This window comes from Fukomys damarensis, unplaced genomic scaffold, assembly GCF_012274545.1.
Source record: "Fukomys damarensis isolate Sample0158 unplaced genomic scaffold, DMR_v1.0_HiC HiC_scaffold_9, whole genome shotgun sequence".
Classification (NCBI taxonomy): Eukaryota; Metazoa; Chordata; class Mammalia; order Rodentia; family Bathyergidae; genus Fukomys; species Fukomys damarensis.
Window position 1 is genome coordinate 20,502,163 of NW_022900921.1, and position 27,773 is coordinate 20,529,935.

Consider the following 27,773-nt stretch of genomic DNA (forward strand, 5'->3'; position numbering starts at 1 on the left):
GTTCAGGCTGGTCTTGAATTCAGTATGTAGCACTAGCTGGCCTCAAATGTGTGGCTCGATCCTCCCGCCTCAGCCTCGTGAGTTCTGGGAGGATTACAGGCATGGGCCACCACACCTAGCTGGTATGATCATTTGAATATGGTTTGTCCCTTGTGAAACTCTTGTTGAAAATTGAATGCTATTGTGGTGGTATTAGGAGCTGGGGCCTTGAAGAGGAGCTTAGTTCTTCAAGCTTTTTTCTCATAAGACAGGTTCTTATAAAGTGAGCCAGCTCTTTGTGTTTTCTTTTTACTCCCTACACTCACTTGCATGTCTGTTTTTCCATCTTGAGATGAAGCCCTTACCAGATACCTGCACTGTGTTCTTGAACTCCAGAACCACGAACAAAATAAACCTCTTCTGTTTAAAAATAATCCCCTCTTTGGTGCTCAGTTAAAGCAACAGAAAATGTCACATGGCAAGTACTTGCCTGGTGCATAGTTCATGCTCAGTAAATGATAGCTGGCATTGTTTGCTACATAATATCTGCTTGAACAGTGAAAAGAAAAAAGTGCTAGAAAACAGCCCCCGAAACTCTCGTGGTAACCAGTTCAGAGAGGAGCTAGGGTGAGTTGGGAGGAGAAAGTGCCAGAGATGAGGAGAGTTGGATTCTTCCCTGGTCGGCAGGATGTGATGCCATGTTTCTTGCTGTTTCCATGTTTTTTTCTTTAGGAGTTCTAGTATTTTCTTTCCTGGATCTGATTTGTGCTCCCTAGAAGAAGAGTCTGAAGCAGAGACTGGGTTTCGTGTTCCAATGATTTATTGATGCTGTCAGGATACAGAGAATGAACAAGAGCAGCCACATGACTTGTGTGCTCCAGAGAAAAAAGGAAACCAAGAGGCTCCTTGCTCACAAAAATGAAGCCAGGACCAGGGATTTAGCTCAGTGGTTCTGCCGCCTACCTTGTAAGCGCAAGGACCTGAGTTCGATCCCTGGTACCAAAAAATGAACAAACAATCAAAAGTGCACAGTTCTGAGTTCTGTCCCCAAAACCAAACCAAACCAAACCAAAACAAAAAGAAAAAAGAAAAATGAAGCCGGTCCTCCTCCTATAGGACAGTGCCATTACCGTCACAGAGCAGGTCACAGGCCCACTAAAGCAGCTGTTATACATATTTTCTGGCCCAGCTAGTTTGCAAAGCCCCTGCCCAATGTCACTGTGAGGAGCCTTCTCTGCACTGAGCCCATGGGCTGCTCCTGAAGCTGGAGTGGCACCTACAGAAAGTCCTGACTCTGCTACCACTGCTGCCCCAGGTGAGGAGAAGAAAATGCAAGCAATAAAAATGAAATCTGTGGAGTGTGATGATGGCACAGGCTTTCGTTTTTTTGGAATAAATGTTTTTTTGTAATGAGTTTAAAAAAAGCTGAATCCTTTAAAAAAAAAAAAAAAGGTGCTTTTAAAGATACCAAGATGTAAAATCTGTCTTTTTCGCTTCCACGGTGTCTCTCTTTCAACTTGCCATGGCATTTATTTGCTGTTTAATGTCATTCTAAATATAGGAAAATTAACAATTTAAATTAATAGCATGAACTTCATTTTTCATCTTTATCTCATGCCATACCACTTTTAAATGCAAATGTCGAGGTTTAACTTGGATATGGATTTACCAAAATCACACAGTTTATATTTTTGTGTCTTGTCCCCAGAAGGTGTCTCAAGCTAGCCAAAAGAGGTGAACACAAGCGAGACACCAGAAAGTTGGAAAGCAGGATCCTTCCTGGGCACAAGGCTATGCTGAGCATATTCCGAGTGTCCTGACTGAGGATGTCCAGATATCTCCTCTTCCCACGGTCCAGCTACTCAATTCCACCTGAAGACGACCTTTAGGTATAGTAACCCCTGGGCCAGGTCATCTGGGCACTTAGATTGTGGGTGAGGGAAAGGCTTGTCCTTGTCATGATGCCTGCCAGATGTGCCCCCGTGCTGTTGGCCAGGGGCAGGGGCAGCCACCACCATCTCCTGCCCGAGGAGAGTGCATGCCCAACCCTTCCTTAGCCCCTGTCCTTGCACACCGGCCCATATGAGGGCTGGAGGGACGCAGCTGGCACTGAACAGGGCAGGGAGGGAGATGCTTTGCAGAGAGGAGTATCAAGGGGCTGGGGAAGTGGGAGGCCATGGCAAATGGCATTACCAGTGAGCTGAGGCTCTGAGTCCCTGTACATTTCAATCATCTTACCTTAATTTACATTCTGTGTCACAAAACAAATTCAAAGATAAAAGTATTAAAAATGACAAGATGTAACAGGGTGCTGTGGCATTAACCTGTAATCCCAGCTACCGAGTGGCTGATCTCTTGATCTTCCTTGAGAGGAGGATCGCTTGAGCCTAGGAGTTTAAGTCTTAGCCTGGGCAACAAAGCAAGATCCTGTCTTAAAAAAGAAAGAAAGAAAAGAAAAAGGAACAAAGATAGATACATAGATAGATAGATAGATAGATTGATTGATTGATTTTAAAAGCAAGGGCAGAGCTTAAACCCCCAGCCCCAGGCCCTTCTGAGCACCTGGCCCTGTGTGACTGCATTGTCCTGTGCTCCTTACTCAGGCTTTGCTGGGTGAGAGGTGTATAGAGCAAGAAGAATGCTACACGAGTGTCATTTTGCCTACAGATGAGCTTTGGTCTGATCCCACAGGAAAGCTGAGCAAAAGGTCTGCAGTAGTGCTCGCTCCACCTCCTGGTGAGAGACTGGCCTGCTGTATGCCCAAATGCCATCTGCTCTGCACCTAGTGTGTGGGAGTATCACTTCCTTAGAGAGATGGCTTCTCATCGGCTAAGGGCAGTTCTCCAGAAAAGGGAGCAGTGGCCAGTTGTGATCAGCTGGCCCAGAAGTGGAATAAGTACCAAAGGCCAGGAATAGCTGTCTAGGTAGAGCGCCCAAAGCAACCCCGGAAGTCTACTTACATCCGTGTACACCCCTTCTCACATTAAGTTCCTCCATGCATGTGCAGCTACCCCAGGGTGTCTGGTTGGTGAGTTCTGTAAAACATAAAGAGAAGGAGGGTGGGGACAAAGCACAGCCCTCACTTGTTCTTCAGGCGTGACAGACCCTCACCTTCCTCTCCACCACTGTCTTAGGTTTCCCACCCCTCTGGCCAGCATGGCTTCTGGTCTGGGTGGCCTTGCTAGTAGGAGTGAGTTCCTGGATTCCATGTTGCTATCAGATTGGGGTTGCTGAATGTGTCTGTTTGTAGCTATATCAGGTCATGGGTGTGTATGTGATTCTTAGAGGAGTATCAGAGTGCCAGACCTATTCTTTCCTGTTCCACTGTGTGGTGGCTACCCTGACTCATCGTCATGATCGAGAATATTTATGTTATCCACCATGGCAGTCCCTTTCTGTGTTTGCTGGTCACCCGGAGCGATCAGGGACAGCTGGAGCTTTAAATGTAGTCCAGGATGCTTACTATGTCCCTTGGTAGAAACTTGCAGTCGCCTTTTCATTATTATAGCAAAGTGCTAGAAACAGGCTACTTTACAATTCATTGAAGTTTATTTTGGCCCCTGGTTCTAGAAGGGTAAGGTCCAGGGTCCTTATCTGGGGGTGGGTTTGTTGCTGGCAGAGTCTTGAGGCAGCACACAGCATTACTTGGCAGGACAGAGAGCCATGTATGTGTCTCTGTATGTCTCATCCCTTCTAATTAAGGTACCAGAACTCAGTCATGGGAGCTCCACCCTAGTGACTGTCTAATCCTAGTTACTTCCCAAAGACCTTGCAACTAAATAGTACAGTTGGATTAAATTTTTACCCTCTTAATAGCATTAGCATATGACTTTGGGGGCTCGAAATCACATTTAAATTATAGCAAAGCATTTCCAAACAGTGGTAATCAGGACTTCTAGAACTACAGAGGCTAAACGTTCAGGATCAGAAAGCATAAATTCCCTAAGTGAATCCGTAAGAGTGGTGATATCCTTTGTTCACAGACCCATGTGAACCCATGATGTTGCCAACATCATACCATAAATGGCTATTATTTAAAGGTATACTGTATGTTGTATACATAGGATTTAAATCTCTAAGCTGGTACTGCTATTGTTCTATTCATGACTCTATTGGGGTACATAGTGAGACCATGTATAATGTGGTTACAGGCTACCACCATACCTGCTTTGCTTTCAGAGTCTTGTTGTAGAGGCTGCAGATGTAGCCTGATAGCAGATCCCTTTCCTAGTATGCTTGAGGCTCCGGCTTCAGTTTCTAGCTCTGCCAACACGCACACACACACACACACACACACACACACACACACACACATCTTTTGTTGTGAAGCAATATCACTGAGGATCCTATGTTTGTCAGAAAATCTGTGCACATTAGGTCACTGTACAGCTAAGGCACTGTAGAAAGAAAGTCCTATTCTTGGAATTCATAGGCCCAACAGGGCACAGACCAGGGGCTAGGGCTTCAGTTACATGACCTCCTCTGTTCCTATTGCAGAAGAGGGGTCATGGTGGCACTATTTGTTTCTGGTTAGTGTCAGCTTCAGCTCAGACCATGTATCTAGTAGCCTTCGAGATATCTGGATATTCCCTTGTTCCCTGCATGGTTAGTCCAGTTTAATGGCCCCAGATTCCTTTGGAAAATATGGGGAAAATCATGATTACATATTCTTGCGTTTGTTTTACAGTATTCTTCCTCTTGGAGACTTCGTCTCTCCTTCAGTCAATGAGCTGTAGAACTGACCTGGCTCAGATCTGGAAACGGAGTGTGAATTTTGATTTTTCACTGGAGAGCTATTCTCACTGTTATTCTTACCCATTCTTAATGTCTTCTGAATAACTGCATACGTTAAGTAGTATCTTAGTTGGCTGTCCTTCTAATTTGCCCCTAAGATTACTATCAATCTAGATCTTTGCATGTCAGGACCCATGGCCACCAACTTTATTCCCTTTATGGTAATTGTAGCTACTGGGGTTTTTGTTGCTGCTGTTTGTTGTTTTTTGGGCTTTTTGCTATGTAGCCCAGGCTGGCCTCAAACTCATAGTCCCCTTGCCTCAGGCTCTTGAGTGTTGGGACAGGCATGTCTTCCTTCCTTCCTCCTTCCTTCCTTCCCTCCCTCAGTCCCTCCTTCCTTCTTTCCCTCTTTCCTCCCCTCCTCCCCACTTCCTCTCTCCCCCCTTTTTTCTCTTTTGCTGGGATTTGAACCTAAGGCCTTACATACACCAGGTATGTCCTTGCCAGTGAGCTAAATTTCCAGCTCTCACTTAACTTGTTTCTTATGTTGGTGTTTGCTAGTTTGGAATTTTCTTACCTTCCTCTACAGAGCCTAATTCTGAAACAGTATCTCCTATAAAAGACAGCAACCATCAAGTTTCTTTTGATACTGCCCTCTTCTCACCAACACATTTCTTATCTCCTTGAAGAAATAGAGAGCCCCCAGGTCTTCCCAGGGATATAAATATGACCAGCTGGTGGGCTCCTACGGCAACCCTGCTGGCTCACGCTAGCATGCCCGTTTTTATGAACATTTCAGTCCTTCTCTCCACTTGTAATGGTAGTTCTGGCGTGTCTACATTGTGCAATGTGGGTCTTTTCTTTTTCCAGTCTCCCTCCCGCACCCCGTCCCTTCCCATTCCTTCCCTTCCCTTCCCTGCCTTCATGCCTTCCCTCCCTCCCTCCCTCCCTCCCTAGTGCTCTTTTTCCATCTTACAAAAGTCATCTCACCAACATACTAGAACCATGCCCTGGGCCCTTTGCGAAGATATTAAATCCTATGATCATGGAGCGTATTCTTGCACATCGACAAATTTTACAGATTTTACCATGCACTTAGACTTCGTTCCTCTTGATCCATTACCCTTATAATCTTCTCCCGACATGGGCTTGTGACTGTTGGCGAGCTTGGATGTCTGTCTGTCTGTCTGTCTTTCTCTCATAAAACAGAACATTTCAAAACATAACTAAAAGTAAAACAACAAAATAAATAGGAAACAAAAAGTATTTCCCAATGGCAATGCATGATAAATATCTTTACATACCGAATCATCCATCATCTCTTAGGAACCAGTAACTGACTATTACTACAAAGGGAACGTGCAAGAAACATAAAAACAAAATAACACAAAGGAACAGTAATGCTAATCAAAGATGAGATGGTTCAACAATATGCTATATAAAGATGAGAAACATTGACATTAACAAAAACTACTTACATTATCAATTATTAAGTAGATATTGTCATCTAATGGTCACACAGTTATAGAAAATGGGGATCCTTGATTTCAACACTGAAGCACTCACTCCCATTAGTAGGAAATTTGCTCAAATATAGATTTTGCATACCTTTTGCAATGGTGATTGTAATCCACAGAAATAATTCCAGTGCAGCTGAAAAATTCAAATTTATATAAGCATACTAAATACATAGAAAACTTATAGCTAATATATTAAAATAAATTTGTAAGGCCAGAAGTGGTGGCATACACCTGTATTCCCAGCACTCCGGAGGCTGAGGCAGAAGGATTTCTGCAAGGTTGAGGCCAGCCTGGGCTATGCTGTGAGTTCAAGGCCAGCCTCAACTATGTAGTGAGACCCTGTCTAAAACAACCAAACAGAAAATGAAATAAATTTGTATCATTTTACTTATGAAAAAGTGCCAAAAGCTTGGTTAATGGCAGATAACACTGAAGATTAGAAGGAAAAATGTCATTTAAGTAAAAAATAGTTTCAAAAACTCCCATGTTGTAGAATTCTTTAGAAAGTTTAACTCAGTTTCAAATGTGTTCTGTGAAAAGTGATAATAAACACATGACGAAGCCTTTGTAATTCCACCACATTGAACTTCTTTCTATAGTAATGGAGCCACCATTCCAGCCCTTAAGAATTAGTCCGACCAAAAAAGAAAAAAATCATTCTTATGACTAGTACATATTGTAATTTCTTTCTTTACACAGTAGGCTTTGCACTTTTGGAGTTGGTCCATGCTGAGATTTTCCTCTCCTGGTTTATTAATGTGATTGCTAGGAGAAGAGATGGAACTAATCCCTAAGAGGGCAAGCTTTCCATAATACATAATACGTAATATTTCAGTAAGATGTCAGGGAAGGGCTCTATCTTCTAAGGGTGCCTTTGTAGTCTGAAAGAGTTCAGGAGTGCCTGGGAATTCAAGGCTTTCAAGTTTAATCTCTTCAAGTAACCTCTGTCTGGACAAGGCTCTTCTTCCTTACAGAGATGTGGCCTAGCAGGGATCTAGCCTCCTTTGAAATTCTGCCACTCGTACAACTTTGCCCGGGTGTGTTTTTCAGCCCTGCTGCACTCTCCAGCGGTGGGACATGAGGGTCTCCAAATGCTATGGAGTAGGATGATTGATTTTTCACACTTTGAATTAGATTGTTGATCAGTGATCCTGTTATTGTCTCTCATCAATAAATCTGTGGTGTTTAGCTACAGCCATCCAGTTGTATAGTCTGTTTGGGTCACAGTTTCTCCCAGACTTCTCAAATAGTAGATACACTATGAGAGCTGATGCCCACTCTAACTTTCCCTGATCCTGGTCACCATAGGTGAAAGATTCAGCAGTCACACTGCTTTAGCGTGCTAGTGACTGTCAATGCATCCGTTGCCATCAGCAGTGTGTGCTGACTGACCTCTCCTCAGAGTTACTCACCCATGGAGTCTGCTTCCTAGAAATACCTCTGGCGGAACTGTGTTGTGCTGATTTCCCTAGAGTAGAGCCTGTGGATTGCCGTTCCAGTGATTTTTTTTTTTTTGAGGGAACAACAGCTATAACAACAACAACAACAACAAACCGAAAGCCAGTTAAGAAATTAAGACAAAGGTTGGGGATGCAGCTCAGGGCTGGAGCACTTGGCTTATGCATGAGGACCTGGGTTTGATCCCCAGTACCACAAAGCTGGGAAGGGGGCCTGGAGAAGGGAAGAGAAGGCCAGTGAAGATCCAAATAAGAATGTGGTCTCGCTAAAAGTCTAGTTTGAGCCTCATGTCACCGGGACACTCTGGGGCACGTACGGAACTGAGGAGAATGGCCCACCGTGAGACAAGGGAGCCTGCCTTACATATTCTACGTGTTAGCTGGGCACTGATCTCCTGTCCTAGCAAGGTGAATTGTTCCTTCTTCCTGCTGAGAAACCTGGCTCAGGGGAGAAGTCCTCAGCCTCAGGGGAGAGAGGCTCTGAGAAGAAGCCTGGCTTTTGGCCCAATTTCTCTGGGAAAAAAAAAATACAATTTCAGGCTTGGAGACATTGTAATTCATTGTAATGCCATGCCATGTCACTGGCAGTACCTCTGCTGGGACACTGTTGGCCTGGGGACAGTGTGGAAGCCTGGGAAAATGTGACTGTGGATTCAGATTTACCCTGTGGGATCCTATGGTCAGATGATCACAGACACCACAGGGATCGTGTTTGTCTTTTTGGACTGTTGGAATGTTTGCTGCATGTTCCACAATTACTGACTCAGTTGAAGACAATCAACATGAAACCTGAAGAACTTGGGGCATGATGACTGGCTGTATTTTTCAACCAGATGTTCTGGTTGGTCCATAGACGCATGGACAACAGGGAAGGAGGAGGGTGTGGTGGTACAGAACCTGCTCTTTGGAATCAGGCAGGCCTGGGTTGGTATTCCAGGAGTGACTGAGTAGCAGAATGATCCCGAGCCTTCGTTTCCACTATATGATATCTGTATCTGCATTACAGGATTGACATGAAGGTTAAGTGGGATAAGGCATAGAACAGATTTAATGGGAATCCCAGGCATCCGATGACCGCAGAGCAAACAAACTGTCACTGGTAGTACAGGGTTGTTTGAATTTGGGAGTGGTAGATATTCTGGAAGCATCATGAGAGAGAGGAAGAGTCCAGGACTTTGAAGTTTTAGAGAACGGGCTTAAATTTTTGCCTCTGCCACTTTGGACCTCTGGGTACTTTTACTCCCCTCCCTGACTCCAGCTGTCCTACTCTGCCAAGAAGGGATCATACCACATGGCCAGATTTGGGTAAACAAAGCATCTAGGTTCTATTATGGCTCAGAGCTGGCACTGAGAGAATGCCAGTTCTCCTCATTTTGCAACACAGTATTTAGTCCATGTCTTTATTTTCTCACATGTGGCTGGAGGCGCAAGCTGGCAATTAGTCTTTTAAAGTTTCTCAGGATACCGAAGGGAGAGAACATTGATTAAATGCTCACTTTCCAAGGGAAAATATTCCTGCATTTGGTGAAGGTAAGCATTCATCAAAAAGAAATACATACCATCAGTTCCCAGACTGCAAGCTCAGAGCTGCAGTTTCAACAGCAGAAGAGGAGGCCAGTTCTTAGGAATTGGTGCTTTTCTATGCTTTTTTGTTGTTGTTATTGTTCCCTTTCTTTTTTTGTAGTACTGGAGATGGAGCCCTGAGCCTCCCACATGCTAAAGTGCTCTACCACTGTGCTGTTGCCCTGGGTGCTTTTCTTAATCCTTTGTTTCAGCAATAATGAAAGGGAGGAGGAGGATTCAGCTTGTAGTTATTTAGCACTTACTGTTTTCTAGGCAAAAGCTTAAACATTTCACAAACTGCCATTCTTGCAATCTTCTTAATAATGCTATGAGGGAGATATTATTATCTCCATTTTACAGACAAAGAAAATGAGTCACAAAGGAAGAAACTTCCAACATCATTTGCTGGGAAGAGGTTTGCTGTTATTAGGATAGAAGCCTGAGTTCTGGGCCCCTGGTCAGACTTGCGAGCTTCCCTAAGAGAGGGCTTCTTAGAGAAACAGTGAGTCTCCTGGCAACCATAGCCCTCTGCTAAAGAGGATGATTTTGAAACAGGCTTTCATATTGCTCCAAGAGTTGTTATTTTTAGTGCTTGGGCATCAATCCAGAGCTTTGTACATGCTAAGTATGCACTGTCCCACCGAGCACGGCAGACTCCTAAGAGTTATTTTGAATGAGTGGAAAAATATTTATTTCCTATGGTTAAAAAACTAGACCTAAAATCATACAGTGGAAGCAGTTGCATGGAAATTATATGGTGGAAATAGTTCAGTGTTGAAAAGAAAAGACGTAAAGTCACTTAGGAAAAAAAAGAAAAGGTTAGTAGTAGTGTTATTTCTGGTTATTTGGGAGGATTGTTTTGCCATTACATTTTTAAAAAATGCTGATTTTCATTTATGACATCTGTAGTCCTGAAACATGGAAAAATGATATTCTGTGTTGATGAGCAGATATCTACCACAATATGGAGAATAGATGTTTGTAGAAACAATCTGTGCAGATTGGCAGATCAAAACACCTTAGAGACTTCTCTCATTTGTTCTGATAGGCTAAGTTCATGAATAAGTGTGCCTTTAAACCAGGATGTTCGCAGCAGGACAGTCACAACAGCCTGGGTAACTGCACTACTTCAGATCGAGTGAATTATTCTAGTAGATGTAGTGCGTGTGCAGAGTAGCCCAGGCCTGGGATTCCAGGAGAGGAAAGTCAGGTGCAGATGATCCACCTGAGTGACACATTCCCATGGAGACGAAATGCCTGAGAGGGTGGCAGCCTGCTTCTCAGGAGCCAGTGTTCTCTATACCCCCCAGAGTTCTTCTCACACTAGAGATCTTAAAAATGAAAAAGCTCCGTTCCTGGAAATATTGGATACAAATGCTATCATTAAAAGTAAAACAAATACTGGGATGTAGCAGTAGAAGTGATAAGGTCTTGCTCACATAAAGCTTACGTTCTAAGCATACACTGTTGCTTTTGTTGAGCCAGTGACTACTGTTTGCATGAGTGTAAACGTCCTTTCTTCAGACAAAAGTGTGCTATGATTCTTTTCTCCTTTTTACATAGAAGTGCTACATTTTCTAGTTAAAGAAATGCTTTGACTTTTGCCATTTACTTAGTTTTCAAGGTGTCTGTTGCTCTTTATTCTGTGATCCTAATGATCTGTCTAAGGCCTACCTAAGAGATTTCTAAATGTTCAAAGATCTCAGTCAGTTCCATGCTTGCCCTGTGCTCTGTTGCTTACCATTCTGTTATGTCTTTCTTCTCTAATGTGGAAGCTAATACTGTACTTTGCTACATATCTGTCTTGGTCCTATATTTCCTTTATCCTGAATCTTCCCTTGGGTTTTTACACGCTTTGTACATTTTTCATATGTGTATAGGAGACCTCGTATAACCACATACGTGGCTTAGCTTCTCTCACACTCAATTGGTAGCTTGGCTTTGTGTAAAGGTCATGCTTGAAAACAATTTTCTGTCAGAATTTTGAAGCGCTTTGAAAAGTCTGATACAATTATGCCTTCTTCTGCTTTGTATGTGATTTTTTTTCCTGTGTAGGTTTTTAAAGGATTTTCTCTTTATCTCAGTAAAGTGATATAGTAAGTTCCCGACTTACGAGCATTCAAGTTGTGAACTTTCACAGATATGGATGAACCTCGTGTTATGAACATTCGCAGATACAAACAAATTGCGGAAGTAGCTCGTGTGTCTGCTGGACATTGTCACACACATGCGCTGTGTGCTTACTGCACAGTGCTATTGTGTACTGTAGGGCAAGGCTCACTAAGAGCACAGGGTGTCCAGAGACAAAAGCAAAAGGAGTGGTGACATGGACAGCACTGCTAGGAAGTGCCCAGAAATAATTATGGGAATAAAAGTGAAAGTACGATATATAACACTCTCTTTGTTGGACTTATGAATGAATCTTATTTATGAACATTCTCCCAAAATGGACCTCATTTGTAATTCAAGGACTTACTGTATTTCACATCAATGAGTCTTGGGTCTCAGTGGGATTTTTCAGTTTAAAAACTCATATCCCTCAATTTAATTTACAGCAAAAGCTCTGTTAACTGACCTGTACTTCATGGTCTTGGTATTAACCTGCATATCCATTTTCTCTGAAATATATGTTCACTAATCCTATAGCATTCTAAATGCTTGTGGCTAGCAGGAGTCCCGTCAATTTGTATTCCCAACTGAGTTATAGGTTTACTAATAGTAGTCAGTTGTAGTTGTTGTAGCATCGTGTCAATCAGTTAATAATTATGTCTACCAATGAATATGTGTGTGGAAAGAGAGTTGCTACCATGAAAACAAAGTTGGAAACTTTGGGAAGAAATTGATAAAGCTAGATTGTTTATGTCAAAAACTGAGAAAATAAAGCTTCTAGAAAAATTTGGCATTCAGACTGCTTTGCAAATGGTTTTAAGTTCTTGTTCTTTAAACAAATTGAAATTGAAAATGTTGTACTATAGAAAATGCATCGCAAATGACTTAGAGAGACAGTTGAAACCATGCTCAAGGAAAAAGACTTGATGCTGAACTGAAAGATTGGTGAATGAATATACATTTATATGGTTTGAGGTAGAAATAAATGCTGAAATATGAAAGTGGAGAAACTTGGAAGATGTCACCTTAACCAAGTGATCAAAGAGGGGATCACCAGTACTGGGTCACACTGACATCATGTACCTTTTAATGGGATGCACTGTGAAACACAAAGTGGCAATTCACTGGTATTTCTGGAAAAAGGCAAAACTTTGGTCTAGCCACAAGGACACTAGAGATATACGCAAGTTGAGAGGCATTCTATAAAATAATTGGCCCATGTGATTATGAAACATCAATATCAAGAACAAAGAAAGATTGAATAAAGGCAGCTCATGAGATAGAGCAACTAAATGTACTGTGTAATCCTATACTGTTTTAAATGAGATTTTTAGGGTAATAAAGATATTTTTTGAAGAGTTAATACAATTTGAAAATGGATTGTGGATTGATAACTAATATAATAAATAGTATGTCAAGGTTAGATGACCTGATTTTGATCATTGTGTATGATTAAGTAATAGGATGTTTTAGTTCCTAGGAAAAATATTCTGAAATATTTAGAAATAAAGGGATGTGATATCTCCAAAATATTTTCAAATAATTGCTAAAAGTGATCTGATGATGTGAAAAAAAATATAAATATATCAAATATATGAACATATATTATATATTCTCTGCATATATATATTATAAAATCTCTGCATATATATATATATATATATATATATGCAGAGAATTAGGAAGGCAAAGCAAATGAGGCCAGATATAAATAACTGGTGAGCTCAAGGAGTATTCAGCAGTTCTTTTTCTCTAAAATCATAAAAGTTGTAATAATGCTTAAGGCAGATGTTTATTGTGCTCATCTACTATGGTTAATTATTTAAGCAATTTAATTTTCTCTTGAACTAAAAGGAGTGAGGAGTCACCCTCAGGGACACATTCTCCAGAGAAATATGTATTATTGCTATCATCATTATTAGTCAGTTCGGTTTTCCAGGTAGATGCTCTGTCGTGAACTTAGATTCCTTTTGGTGGAGAAGAGGGGCTAGAAGCCAGACTGCATCAAATTGAGAAATAAATGGGAAGCGAGGAAACAGAAGCAAATATAGAAGCAGAATGCTTGGCTGTGAAGAGATTAAGGCAATAGCTGGCAAGGGTGTCAATTCAGAAGACGTGCCAGTGGGATCGCTTCTTGTGGGGACAGAGTTCGTTCCATCTCTCCCATTCTCCTATTCCTCCCTCCCTACTTTCCCTCTTCCTTCCTTTTAGTTTACATCTGTAAGTTTCACTTCACATCACTATTTTTTTCCTATTAAGTTTATTGGTACATTTTAGGTATACAGTACAGCTACATTCATCATTGGGATCCTGTACCTTTACATGAAGTAAAGAACTTGGTTCTCATTTTTTCCCCATACCCCTGCCCTCCCTTGACCCCCTCCACCCTTCCCTATTTACAGAGACTTTGTTTCCATTTTTTACCTTTTCTCATATTTTTCTATTCCCTTCTTTCCTTTCCCCTATCCCTCCCACTTCCCCTGCTCCTTTAGACCTTTTTCCCTATTTAACAGTATCAGTTATACACTTTGATCCCTATTTACACTTTTAGTCTTTCATACTGGAAAAACTATTTGGTATTCACATGTGTGCCCTATTTATTTCACTTAAGAGTATGGCCTCAGTGTGCATCCACTTAGCTACAAATGTCTCTAGTTTCTTGTACATTGCTATTTTTGTTAGTATATATTTGTGATACCTAATAAAAACATTCATTGTGGGGGATTGGTACAGGTATGTGTTACATAATTCTAAAAAAAGTGAATCTTAGATGATTACAAAGAGGAGGGGAGAAGAGGAGGGAGGGAGGGATGGGGAGGGAAGGAGGGAGAAGGGGAAGGAGGAGAGACTGTGAGAAGCTACTGGAGGAGTGGGGGAATAAATAGCTAAGGGGACGCTCCTGGAGAAGACAGAGTTAGGTACAGAGCCCAGGTGGGCTTTGGATTGCTCCCCCACAATGAGAGAGAGAAGGGAACAATAGATGTCAGTGTGGTGGAGGCAAGTTTTTAATGGGGAGACATGGAGATGGAGGAGGAATGTAATCAGGACTCCTTCTACTGTATTCGGTTTGGTAGATCAGAAACCTCAATAGGCCTGAAACTAGACTCTTCAGCGTTCCCTGGCCCCGATGAGATTCTTTTTTTTTTCAGGGCCAGGGATTTAGCTCAGTGGTTCTACGATCCTGAGTTCAATCCCCCGTACCAAAAGAAGAAAAATATATATATATATTCTTTTTACAGAGATCTGTGTGAGAATGAGGTGTCCATGACCCTGACAAGGGAGGGGCATTCAGTGAAGACATGCACTTTGGCTTGTTTGTTCATGCAAATGACACGAGGACTCAGTGAATCAAGCTCAGATCCACCGATGACCTGTGCATAGACAGATGATGGCTCTGCACTCCCTTTTTGGAGTGATTTTACATTAAGTGTTGGGGGCTGAGTAAGGCATCCTTAGGAGCTCAGAATGAGGGAAGTAGACTGTTCTGCCCCCAGTCCATTGTTAAAGTGAGCACAGAGAAGGCCAACTGAAGGCCACAGGGGCCCTGGACTTGTGACTCGTCATCTTCTGCTCAAATGTCCTCACTGGTCTGTTGTGACAGGATATTTGGGCTCAGGTGATAATATTGGAGCTAACACCTTCATCCAGGTCTCATAGACTCTGTTTTCACATATCTATTGTATTGGAGTGTTTATGCGAGGTGGTGGTGGTGTGTGTGTGTGTGTGATTTGTGGGGTGGAAATTATCCAGTATTATCAGCTATATAAAAAGAAAGAAAGAAGAAAGGGAGAAAGGAAGGAAGGGAGGTCTTGGGAGGAGGGTAACAGTATTGTTAATTTTCTAATATTCTGCTTATCTTGCTCATCAGCATTTACCTAGCTGAGAATAAAAGGTATCCTGAGTCTGCCATTTGCTAAGGGGTTTGGGGGTGCTAGACAGGCTATGCAGAACATGCTAAATGGAGACCAAAAACATCTGGTCCCAATACAACTTTGAAGGTGTAACAGATGTGATGAGATGATGGAGTGAGTGACGAAGGGCAGGAACCTCTTTGAGCTGTCGCGTGTATTTTGTCCCTCTGCCCATACATACCTCAGGGAAGTGAGAACCACTTAAAGACTATGACACGCATCTCCTGGAGTTGAGAGGGTGACCTAGAACAAATGCCTGTGCCTGAAGACAAGAGGCTGGCCATCGCCTGAGGACACGGAACAGGGCAGAGACCGTGGCGAATGGTAGGTTGGTACCTGGAGAGAGAGAGAGCCCTGGAAGTTCATTCTCAGTAGGCACAGTGGTGGGGGCTTCTTGGAAAACTCATTCTCAGCATCCTCCTTCAGAGAGCTCCAGCCCAGAATGACCTCAGGTTTTCAACTAGTATCTTCGTCTTCTTGAATTTTCCCAGGGTGTGGGTGACAGGAAAGAAACATCTTCCTTAGCTCAGAGCTGAGGCATTTTAGCAGCTTCTCACCTTAGGACATTCATATGGAAATTTAGGGATGGTTGTTGGTCCAGCCTGGGCTAGGTCTCCAGGACTGTGGCTCTTCCAGACCTCTCCTCTCCCTTCCTTCTCCAAGAGTCTTGCTGTCCATCATCAGTTTTGTGGCTTTTGGTCCACGGCCAGAGAGACAACAGAGTGATTGCCTAAGTGGCCCAGTGCTAGGTCCTGGAAGCCATGAGACCTGTTACAGTCAGGATCCCTGCAATAGCTGAGAAAGGGATTGAAGTTATGGGGTGAAAAGTCTTCAGTTAGCAAACTTCGAACAGAATATGTGAAATCCAAGTGTTATCCAGACAGCATGTGGCTTCGCTTCTCCTCTCTTCCTGGAAGATTTCACAGAGCCCATGGGAACATGCGCAAACTAGGGCTGGCCAGCATCTCCAGCCAAGAGATGCACACATGTTATTAGGCTTCTTCTTATTGAGAAAGAGCTTAGACCTTTCGCTGGGCAGACCTGGACTGTAAGCTTGGCTTTATCACTCCCCAGTCACAGGACTCAGGGTATGTGTGTGTCACCTGAGCCTTACTTTCTTCACCCTTGGAGGTGATTCTGTCTGTTCTCTTCTCTAGGTCTATTCTGCATGTCACTAAAGTGACTTTCACAGTGTCTGGAAAGAACAGGTTACCACAAATTGTTTTCTTCCCTCATCAGCTCTTTCCTAGATCTCAGTCTCTAAGGGTGTTCATGGGGCAGCCACTGCATGCACCACTGCTCGCTGGGAAGCGAATGGGAAGGAAGGTGTCCACCCCACACACTTAAAATGCTGCTGGGATGGTGGAAGGAGTGGGTGTGGCCCCCTCTGCTTGCTCCTCCAATCGGGGTGGGGTTGAATCCGGGTGGGGCTTTGGGCCTGGTCTGATGAAGAATGAGAAGTGGGTTTCGAGGCCCAAAGAGGCAGACAAAACCCCACAACCTAAAAGTCCTGCCTCCCCTCCTTTAGGGTGCTTCCTCAAGCCTGATGCCCTGGCCCTGGTCTCACACCTTAGATCCTTGTCCTGGAGTTTCTAAAGCACTAGCCTGTTCATGTCAGTCCTTTTCTTAAAACCCTGCAGGGTTTCCCTACTGTTTACAACTGTTTTTCAAATAATAGGCTGTGGCTTATTAAAAGGTTTTGGAATCATTTTACTGAATTGTAGCCAGCATTAAGGTTTTTTTTTTTTTTTTTAATAAACTGAATGCCAGCCTGAATTACTTGTAAATATTGTTCTATGGAACAGTTCTGGTTTTTAGAAAAGTTAAGTATATATTCTAAACAGGAATTTGAGAAATCGTACTTGATGTGTTATGTAGTATAGTTTGAAATACATAATTTCAAGTAATTTTACATTGAAGTATAACTTATATTCAGTAAAATGATCAAGCCTTAAGTGTATAGCTCATTGAATTTTTGTACATGCATATTCTTATTTAACCATCACCCACCACAAGATATATGACACATCTGGTATCCCAGAAGACTCACACCAGTCACACTTTCCCTTGAGAGAATCACTACTCTGACTGCTAAAATCATCAGTGTTTTTGTTCTTCAATTTCATAGAAATGGAACTGAATAATTTATACTATTTTGGGGTTTGGCTTCTTTGGCTCAATAAGTCCATGACATATATTCATAATGTTGTATGTAGCTGTCATTTGTCTGTTTTCATTGCTTTATTCCATTGTATGAATACACTGCAAGTTAATTATCCATTTCTCCTGTTGATGAACATTTGGGTTGTCTCCAGGTTGTGACCTCTAATGAACAAAGCTACTGTGAATATTCTTGTATGTGTCTCTTTGCAAAGGTACTTGCCACCCTCTCTCCATTTCTCTCTTTCTTTTGTTTTGGGAATTGAACCTAGGGCCTTTGTGCATGCTAAGCACATGCTCTACCACTCCTAAGCCAATCCAGTGCACACATTTCTTTTGGTCATGCCAACAGGAATACGTTTCTGGGTTACAGAGTAAATGTAGAATAACTTTATGAAAAGTGCCATACTTTTCAAGGTAGCTTTGCTGAGATTTATGCATACAAATGTCTATGTATATATGAAGTAGGTATGTGTGTACATGTGGTCCAGATTGCCATGCAAAATGATTTTATTATTGAGGGTTTTAGGAAAAACTAAAGTCTATGAGCTAAATCCCCACCACCCCATCCCCAAAATTTTTTAGTCAGGGATTGTGAGGGCTGGGGATTTAGTTCAGTAGTTCTGTCACCTGCCTCGGAAGCACATGGTCCTGAGTTTGATCCCTGGTACAAAAAAATAAAAAATTGTGATGCCTCCTGCCTTGCCTTTGTTGCTTAGAATGGCTTTTGCTTTTCTAGGTCTCTTCTGGTTCTTCTGGTGGAGTTTTTGGGGTCTTCTAAGTAGAGTATCATGTCATCTGCAAATAATGATAATTTTACCTATTCCTTTCCTATCTTTATTCTTTTTATTTCTTTCTCTTGTCTAATTGCTCTACCTAATGTTTTTGAACTATACTGAATAGGAGTGGTGATAGTGGGCACCCTTGTCTAATTCCCAATTTCAGAGTGAAAGCTTTCAGTTTTTGAGCATAGTATGATGTTGGCTGTTGGTTTGTCATGGATGGCTTTTATGAGATTGAGATAAGGACCTTCTATTCCAATTTTCTGTAGGGTTTTTGTTATGAATGTGTGTTTGTCAAATGCTTTTTCTGTGTCTATTAAAATGATCGTGTTATTTTTGCCCTCGGTTCTACTAATGTGGCATATTACATTTATTGATTAGCATCTATGGAACCATTCCTACATTCCTGAGATGAATTCTATTTGGTCATGATGTATGATCTTCTTCATGGTTTGCACCATTCCATTTGCCAGTGTCTTATTAAGGACCTTTGCATCTATGTTCCTTAGGGAGATTGGCTTGTAGTTTCTTTTTTTGGTTGGATCTTTCTCTGGTTTTGGTATCTCATTTAATGCTTGCTTCTAGGAATGAGTTTGGGAATATTGCTTCCTTTTCAATTTCATTAAAGAGTTTGAGAAGTCATAAAATTCAATCTTTTCTAAATTTCCTGTAGAATTCAGTAGTGAATCTGTCAACCTGGGCTTTTTTTTTTTTTTTTGTCTTATTAAGGACCTTTGCATCTATGTTCCTTAGGGAGATTGGCTTGTAGTTTCTTTTTTTGGTTGGATCTTTCTCTGGTTTTGGTATCTCATTTAATGCTTGCTTCTAGGAATGAGTTTGGGAATATTGCTTCCTTTTCAATTTCATTAAAGAGTTTGAGAAGTCATAAAATTCAATCTTTTCTAAATTTCCTGTAGAATTCAGTAGTGAATCTGTCAACCTGGGCTATTTTTTTTTTTTTGGTATTTTAAAAGATTACTTCTTCAATTTTCAATTTTATTGACTGATATTGGGTTCTGGCTTATGAATTCAGTGGGTTCTTGGGGGCTGGTTGTAACTCAAGTTGGTGTAAGTCAGGATCTGAGATCTGGACGATTACCTGCGTTCACACTATAGATGACAAGAGGCAGATGAACCTTCCATTAAGCTAATTAACCCAAGTTGTTCATATTTCAGATCAGTCAAAACTTGAGGGCCCACTGAATTTAGAATTTTTATATCTTCTTGATTCAGCTTTGGTAATTCATATGTATCTAAGAACCTGTTCACTTATTCTGAATTTCCCATATTATTAGAGTAGAGGTTCTCAAATTAGGTATTGATTTTTTGGGGGATTTTTGCAGGGTCTGTTGTGATTTCACCCTTTTCTTTACTAATTTCATGGATTTGAGTCTTTTTTTCCCCTTTTTTGTACAGTTGGCTAAGGGTTTGTCTGTAAAATCTTTCAAAGAGCCAGCTTTTCAATTTATTGATTGTTTGTATTGTTTTCTTTATCTCTATGTCATTAAGTTCTGCTCTGATCTTTATAATTTCCTTTCTTGTATAAGCTTTGGGTTTAAATTAGTCTGCTTTTTCTAGAACCTTGAGATTCAACATTACATTATTTTTTTGAGCTCACTCTTTTTCTGGGGATTCAGCACTATAAATTTTAAATTTCCCTCATAAGACTGCTTTCATTGCATCATGTAAGTTCCAGTATGTCATAATGGCATTATTAATTGTAGAAATTGCTTAATTTCTTCTTTAATTTCATTTGTGACCTGTTGGTTGTTCAGGGAGGTCTTATTTCATCTCCATGTGTTTATGAAGTTTTTGTGGTTTCTTTTGTCATTGATTTCCAATTTCATTGCATTATGATATGATAATATGCATAGGATAATTTAAAATCCTTTGCATTTACTTAGGCATGTTCTATGAGCTCGTATATGTTGTGTTTTTGAGAAAGTCCTGTGTGTAGCTGAGAAGAATGTGTATTCTGTTGCTGGACAGAACACTTGTAGATATCTACTAAGTTAATACGTTTGGTTCAGGTGATATTTCTTTGTAGATTTTATCTAGTTGATCTATTTGTGACAGTGGGGTGTTGAAGTTCCCATTACAGTTGTATTAGTGCTTGTCTGATTTTTCATATCCATTCCCCCTTAAGGGGAGCTACAAGCCTACAAGCTAGTTGGGTGCACAGGTATAGATGTTACGGTATGTGACTCTTGTGTCTGACTTCTTTCCTCCTTATTAGCCCCTTTGTACCCTTCAATCCTGTCTCTTCTCCCTAAAGCTTTGGAACCCACCTAAGCAGTCCTCAGGCGTTTCCAGACGCCATTTTCCAGGAATTAAGCCCAAGAAAGGAAGGAAACAAGGTCAGAGAGCTTGGGGTGGGGATTAATTTAATTTAGGCAAAGAAGAAACCCAGCATTTTCTGATCAGTCTCGAGCAGCTGAGTTTGATTGGGAACCCAATTATCTGCAGCCATGAGGTTTTAAGTGCCATGGCTGGGCCTTCTGTGCCAGGCCACTTGGAAGAGAGGCTCTGCATGGCCCTTGACTGGAACCAGGTGCTCTCTATCTATGAAGAAACAAACGCAGCCTATCGCAACTGTGGTGGGCCTGGATTTTCACCAAGCTGTATTTTTAACCAGGCACCAAGGCGTGGTGAAACAGCGACAGGGGCAGGCTGCTGCTTCTGCTTCTGCTTCGAGTGGCCGGCTGTGAGACCTGGACATGCTTTGAAGATACTTTTCATAAGCTGTGGGCCAAGTAAGGTACTTTGTTGACTGATATCAAGGAAAACTTTTGAAACTGTAATTGGAGGAAAGTGTAGGGTGAGGAAAGTGGAGGTGGAGGTTTTTGCTCAAACTGAGGTAAGGGTGGTTGGTGATGAATTAATGGCTCTTCGGTTTCTCTGTCTTCAGAAGTGTTTTGGAGGAGCTGCAAGCCTCCCCTTTTCTGTTTCCTGGGTGGGAGAAAACCAGAATGTATTTTGGACAGGCTCCCACTGGACTTTATTCATGTATTGTGGGTTTATTCACTGTGGTCCGTGAGAGCTCACACACCAAGGCATGGGCCTGGAAAATCACACTGTACCCTTTCCTCTCTGAATGATCCTGCTCATGTATGAGAAACTGTGTGACCTCGGGCTAGTGCCTTCTCTTTTCCGGCCTTAGCTTCCTCAGCTGTGAATGAAGACATTGGATTATGTGGTGGTTTGAAGGGGGTCTTTGAAAATTTGTGTTTACCCAGAATCTTAGAAGGTGACTGTAAAGGAGACAAAACTTTCTACCTCAAGTTTCCATATTTGAGTTCATGAAATGGGGAGTGGCTCAATTAACAGGAGGAGGAGAGGATAAGTTTACTAACATGTGCGGTGCACATCATAAAAGAGAAACCTCAGTAACAGGTAATTCCCAGTGCTACATGAGATCATCAACAAAGAAGGATACATTTTAGGGAACTCACAAGAGGAAGTTTCAGTTACGGGCTTCTCCTCCTCCCCCTCTCCCTTCTCCTCCTCCATGGAACTCAGGACCTCGTGCCCGTGATTGGTGGGCATTGGTGATGCAGTTGTTGAGCTAAATCCCTGGCCCAGTTACTGGCTTCTTGAGGCAGGAAACTGGGAAGGAAATTACGTGGAAAACTAATGGTCAATAAAGGTTTGCTGGAAAGGTTCGTGATGCGGGCTGCTCTGGAATTCTCAGCTAAGGAGGTGTAGTCATCTGTGGGGATTAGTGTCTTTCTGTCCTGCTAGAGGGGCCAAGAGGATTCCTTCACAAATTTATGTCTTGCTTTTAGACATACTAGGGGAGGGCAGAGAATATTTCTGCTTTTAAAAAATTGACAGTCTTACCTATTATGGGGAGGAATATTCTGGTTTCCCACATGACTTCGTTTGGAAATAGAGTCTTGCAGGTGGGTGTCTTTAAGGATCATAATGAAATATTGGACAAGGGGACAGGCCTTACATCCAAGGAAAGTGCACCTAAAAGAGACAGAAAAGGACATTCAGATATTCCAAGAAAGCCATATAGGAGGTTGTAGCAGTGCATCTCCAATCCAGAGAAACTGGGTGTTTTTGTGCACACCTATAAGCCCCATATTCTTGGAGGCTGAGGTAGGAGAGTAACAAGTTCACGTATTGCCTGAACAACTTAGTGTCTCAAAAGAAAAAAAGGGATGGGGATGGGGATGTAGCTCAGTGCAAAGGCCCTAGTTCCATCCCACTATTAAAAAAAAATAAAATCAAGAATGGAGACCTAGACCTCACAGACTCCAGATAGAGCCAGTGTCACTAGCACGTTGATTGTTTTGACCTCTGGTCTCCTGAACGGTGAGAATATATTTCTTTTCTTTTCTTTCTTTTGTTTTCCTCCGGTACTGAGGATTGAACTCAGGGCCTTGTGCTTGCAAGGCAGGCGTGGTGCCACTGAGCTAAATCCCCAGCCCGTGTGAGAATATATTGCTGCTTTTAAAATCAATTTGTGGTACTTTTGTTACAGCAGTCAGAGGAATGAAAACAAGATGACTGTCTCTAGGATTCATTCATAGCTTCATGGTTCTTCTAGAGTTAACAAAGTGTAGTCACGTAAGTTTGCTCCATATACTAACTTCTTACCTGGTGGCTTTTCTAGGTGCAAGCAGATTTCATCAGCCCCAGCTCCCCAGCTTTTGTCTCATGGGGAATTTATCTGACAGTAGTTCAGGGGCAGCCCTGGGACTCCAGTTTACCTGCTCACTCTTTAGTGCAGGGGTGGTTAATGGTTACTGATGATAACAGAGCCGTGATGCTACCCTTTTCTCATTACCACTTTGCTCGTGACCACGTATGTGGATGATGAACCTGGTGGTCACCAGTTGGAGGTGGCTGGGGAAGGGTCAGGCTTTATCATTGTACCTGGCTGATTATGGAGTAAGACTCAGACTGGGATAGGCTTCGGTGGCCCCTCCCCTCATCTTTGGAAAAGAGATCTTGTAGGCCCTTTCCTCACCTGTGGAAAATGTGTTTGCGTGTGCAAAAGTGGTACCGCTTGGTAGAGTAGCAAAACACGCTCTCCTAAATTCAGACCAAGGTCTGAATCATAGCTCTGCAGTTTGCTATCTGTGGAACCCTAGGTAATGACTTGACTGCTACCATTCATGTTCTTTGTACTTTGGGATAATAACCTTACCTTGTGGAATTTTTGTGAGGACCGGAGGAAAACTGCAAAATGTCTGGCACACAGCAGTTTACAGAAGAGAACTGTTTGCATTATTTCCCCCAATAATTGCACTGGATTTACTCCAACCCTTACATGGGGTTTTATTTCAGTCTTTGATTAATTAGTCATCTTTCCTTAATTTAACGTATTTTTTTCTAGTATTTTTCTCTGTGTGGGAAATAATCTAACAGCACACATTTTTCAAGGGAGTGTTGTGTGCAGATCACGGTGTTGTAGTGGAAAGGGTGTGGGCATTGGGCTTGGTCCCCCCTGGTGCACAGCTGCCATTTCTAGCCATGTGATTCAGATCTTCCCACTTATCCACTCCCTGGTTAAATGGGGAGGAGAGAATCTGCCAGCAGCTTTGCTGTGGTCTAAATGTGTGACCAAGAGCATGTGTGCAATGAATATCAATGTTTTCACCTTCTCATTCTGTGAGTTCGCCTTCTTTCTCACCTGTAACCAAGAAATCTTACGTTTCTCCAAATCCTGCTCTTAAATCCTGTCACCTACCATGGAAAGGATATGGGAGATGAAATAACTTTCAAAACAAGGTCACTGGAATGGGATTACCTTGAATGGGGAATAAGTCCCTCTTCAGCTAATTACTGTGTATTTTATTCTAGACACAGAGCAGGGTTTAGCAGCTCTTCTTTCTTTCTCCCTTGACTCTGTTTTTTGGTACTGGGGAATGAACTCGGGACCTTGTGCTTTCAAGGCAGGTAGTGGCAACCCTGAGCTAAATCCCCAGCCCTCCCTTGACTCTTGCTGTCACTCCAATTTCTTCCCTTCAATGTAAGTAAAATATATTTTAGGCTGCTTTAAAATTTTCTTCTCATTTTTGATTGACACATAATTATGCATGTTTATAGGGGATAATGTAATGTTTCATTACATGTATACACTGGGTGGTAAATTAGAGTAATTAGTATATTAATTATGCTAAACATAATTTTTCTGATAAGAATACATAAAATCTTCTTTTAGCTATTTTGAAATATACATTGTTAACCTTACTCAACCTACTATACAGTAGAAAACTAGATCTAATTTCTCTAACTATAATTCTGTATCCATTGACCAACCTCTCCCCATCCATCCTTCCTTCCTCTCTCCCCAGCCTTTGCTAACCTTTGTTCTATTATCTGTTTTTTTTTTTTTTTTTTTTTGAGACAGGGTCTCACTATGTAGTTGAGACTGACCTGGAACTCACTATGTATTGCAGGCTGGTCTCGAACTCACAGTGATCCTCCTGCCTCAGCCTCCCGAGTGCTGGGATTACGGGTGTGCGCCACCATGCCTGGCTGCTGTTGTCTGCTTCTAAGAGGTTAACTTTTTTAGATTCCATATATGAATGAGATTATATATGATTTGTCTTTCTGGATCTGGCTTGTTTCACTTAAAATCATACTGTCCAGGTTCATTCATGTCACAAGCAACAGAATTTCATTCTTTTTATGGCTGAACAATGTTTCATTGGGTACAATACCGTGTTGTCTTTAGCCAATCATGCGCTGATAGTGTGTTGATTCAGAGTCATGGCTTTTGTGAATGTGCTGCAATAAACTGCGGGGGCCTTTTTGGCAAACTGATTTTGTGTCCTTTGGGTGTACACCTAGTAGTGGGAATGCTGGATCATGGTAGTTCTGTTTTAATGTTTTTCAGGAGCCTCCATTTTATTTTTCATAGTTTTGTGTTTTTGATAATAGCTGTTGTTGCTGGAGGGAGGTGATCAAAAGTGATACTGAACGTTTTTTCTCTCATATATTTATTGCCTGTTTGTATGCCTTTTGAGAAATGTCTCTTCAAATCTCTTAGGCATTGTGTGTGTGTGTGTGTGTGTGTGTGTGTGTGTTTTCTTTGTTTTTTGGTACCAGGAATTGAACTCGAGACCTTATGCTTGCAAGGTAGGTGGTGGAACCACTGAGCTAAATCCCTGGCCCTCTTAGGCATTTTTGAGTCAGAATTTTTTCTATTGGATTGCTTGTGTTCCTTATATATTCTGGATACCAACCTTTTATCAGATTTTTAGCTTGTGTTTTCTTCCATTCTGTAGATTGTCTCCTCAGTATGCAGTTTCCTTTGCTGTGAAGAAGTTTTTTAGGGACTTGTGATCCTGTTTGTCTACTTTTGCTTTTGTTGCTTGTGCTATTGGCATCACAACCCAAAAATCTTTGCCAAGGCTCGTGTTCTAAAGTTTCTCTCCTTTATTTTTTTCTTCTGGTAGTAGTTGAATAGATTCAAATCTTACATTTAGGTTGTAAGACTATTTTTTTTTTCATTAAGTTTATTGGTACATTCAAAGTAAACAATACAGTTACATTTATCATTGGGATCTTGTACTTTTACACAATATATCTTGGTTCTGTTTTTTCCCCATACCCCTTTCCTTCCTTCACCCACTTCACCTTTCCCTATTTACAAAGACTTTGTTTCCATTTTTTTTCACATTTTTTCCCTTCTTTTCCCCTTCCCTTCTCACTTCCCCTTTAGCCATTTTCACATTTCCAATTATACCATTTGAACCTAATTTACACTTTTAATTATTCATACCAGAGAAATTATTCAGTATTAACTCATGTCCTATTTATTTCACTTAAGAGTATAGCCTCTATGTTCATCTATTTAGCTATAAATGTTTCTAGTTTGTCATTCTTTATGGCTGAGTAGTATTCCATTTATAGAAAAACCACATCTTCTTTTCCAGTCTCCAGTTGATGGCCATTTGGGTTGTTTCCAAGTTTTAGCTATTACGAATTGTGCCTCTATAAACATGTGTCCACATACATCACTGTAGTATGATTCTTTTAGTTCTTTTGGAAAGATACCCAGCAGAAGGATAGCTGGGTCAAATGGAACTTCTAATCCTAGTTCTTTGAAGTATCTCCATATTGATTTCCATAGTGGTTTCACCAGTCTGCACTCCCACCAACAATGGAGAAGGGTTCTGTTCTCTCTGCAGCCCCGCCAGCATTTGTTATTGGTTGATTTTTTGATAGTAGCCATTCTTTCTGGGATGAGGTGGAATCTCAGTGTTGTTTTCACCTGAATCTCTTGAATGACCAGTGATGTTGAACATTTTTTCATATATTTATTTGATGATTTCACTTCTTTGAGAAGTGTCTGTTCATTTCAGATGACCATTTTTGAATCGGGTCTTTGCATTTGGGGGGGGTCAGATTTTTTTGAGTTCTTTATATATTCTAGATAGTAGTCCTTTGTCTGAGGAGTAGCTGGTAAAGATTTTTTCACCACATTGTAGGTTGTCTCTTAGTTTTGTTATTCATATCTCTTGCACTGCAAAAACTTTTTTAATACAATGAGATTCCAGTTGTTGACTCTTTATGCATATTCTTTGCTGCTGAGGATTTGTTCATAAAGACTCTTATGCCAATGTCTTTGAGAGCTCTACCCAATTTGCTTTCCAGTAAGTTTAATGTTTCTGTTTTGATATTTAGATCTTTAATCCTCTTGGATTTTAGTTTAGTGCACTGTGAATGATAGGGATCTAGTTTTAATCTTTGGCAAATTGAAAGCCAGTTTCTCCAACACCATTTATTACAGAAGCTATCTTTTCTCCAGTGAGGATGGGTGGCTCCTTTGTTAAAGATGAGGTAGTTGAATATGTCTAGAGTTGTTTCTGTATTTTCTGATCTATTCCACTGATCCTCAGGTCTATTTCTTTGCCAGTACCATGCTGTTTTTATCACAGTGCTTTGTAGCATAGTTTCAAGTTGGGCATTGTGATACCCCCTCCCATGTCTTTATTGCCTGGAATGGTTTTTGCTGTTCTAGGTAGTTTCTGGTTCCAAATGAATTTTTGTATTGTTTTCACAAGTTCTGTGAAATATGCTTTTGGGATTTCAATAGGGATTACATTTAATCTGTATAGAAGTTTTGGAAATATGGCCATTTTCACTTTGTTGATTCTTCCTACCCAGGAGCAAGGGATGTCTTTACATTTTCTTATATCCTCTTTGATCTCATTTTAAGAGTGCTGTAATTTTCAGTGTATTGTTATTGTCTTTTGTTTCCCTTGTTAGATTGATTTCCTAGATATTTTATTTTTTGGATGTTATTGTGAAAGGAATTGTTTCCCTAATTTCTCTCTCAGTTAGTCTATTGTGTTTAAGAAGGCTATTGATTTTCGAGTGTTGACTTTGTATCCCTCTACTCTACTGAATTTGTCATTTAAGTCTAACAGTCTTTTGGCAGATATTTTTTGGATCTTTTATGTAGAGTGTCATATCATCAGCAAATAGTGACAGTTTATCACGAGCAAATAGTGACAGTTTAATTTCTTCCTTTCCTATCTTAATTCTTTTATTTATTTGTCTTGTCTAATTGCTGTGGCTAATGTTTCTAGAACT

At 41.2% G+C, this 27,773-nt stretch overlaps 1 long non-coding RNA gene across 3 annotated transcripts in view; it reads left to right on the plus strand.

Annotated features, from left to right (window-relative positions):
* Positions 1–27,773, plus strand: part of LOC104860888 — a 106,085-nt gene that overhangs the window by 19,605 nt on the left and 58,707 nt on the right. For 2 of the 3 annotated variants that reach the window (XR_004516406.1, XR_779840.3), the window contains exon 2: positions 1,688–1,868. This is a non-coding gene — a long non-coding RNA (uncharacterized LOC104860888). Of the gene's footprint in view, positions 1–729; positions 1,295–1,687; positions 1,869–27,773 lie in introns of those variants that run through there. The other variant, XR_004516407.1, reaches the window with a different exon arrangement.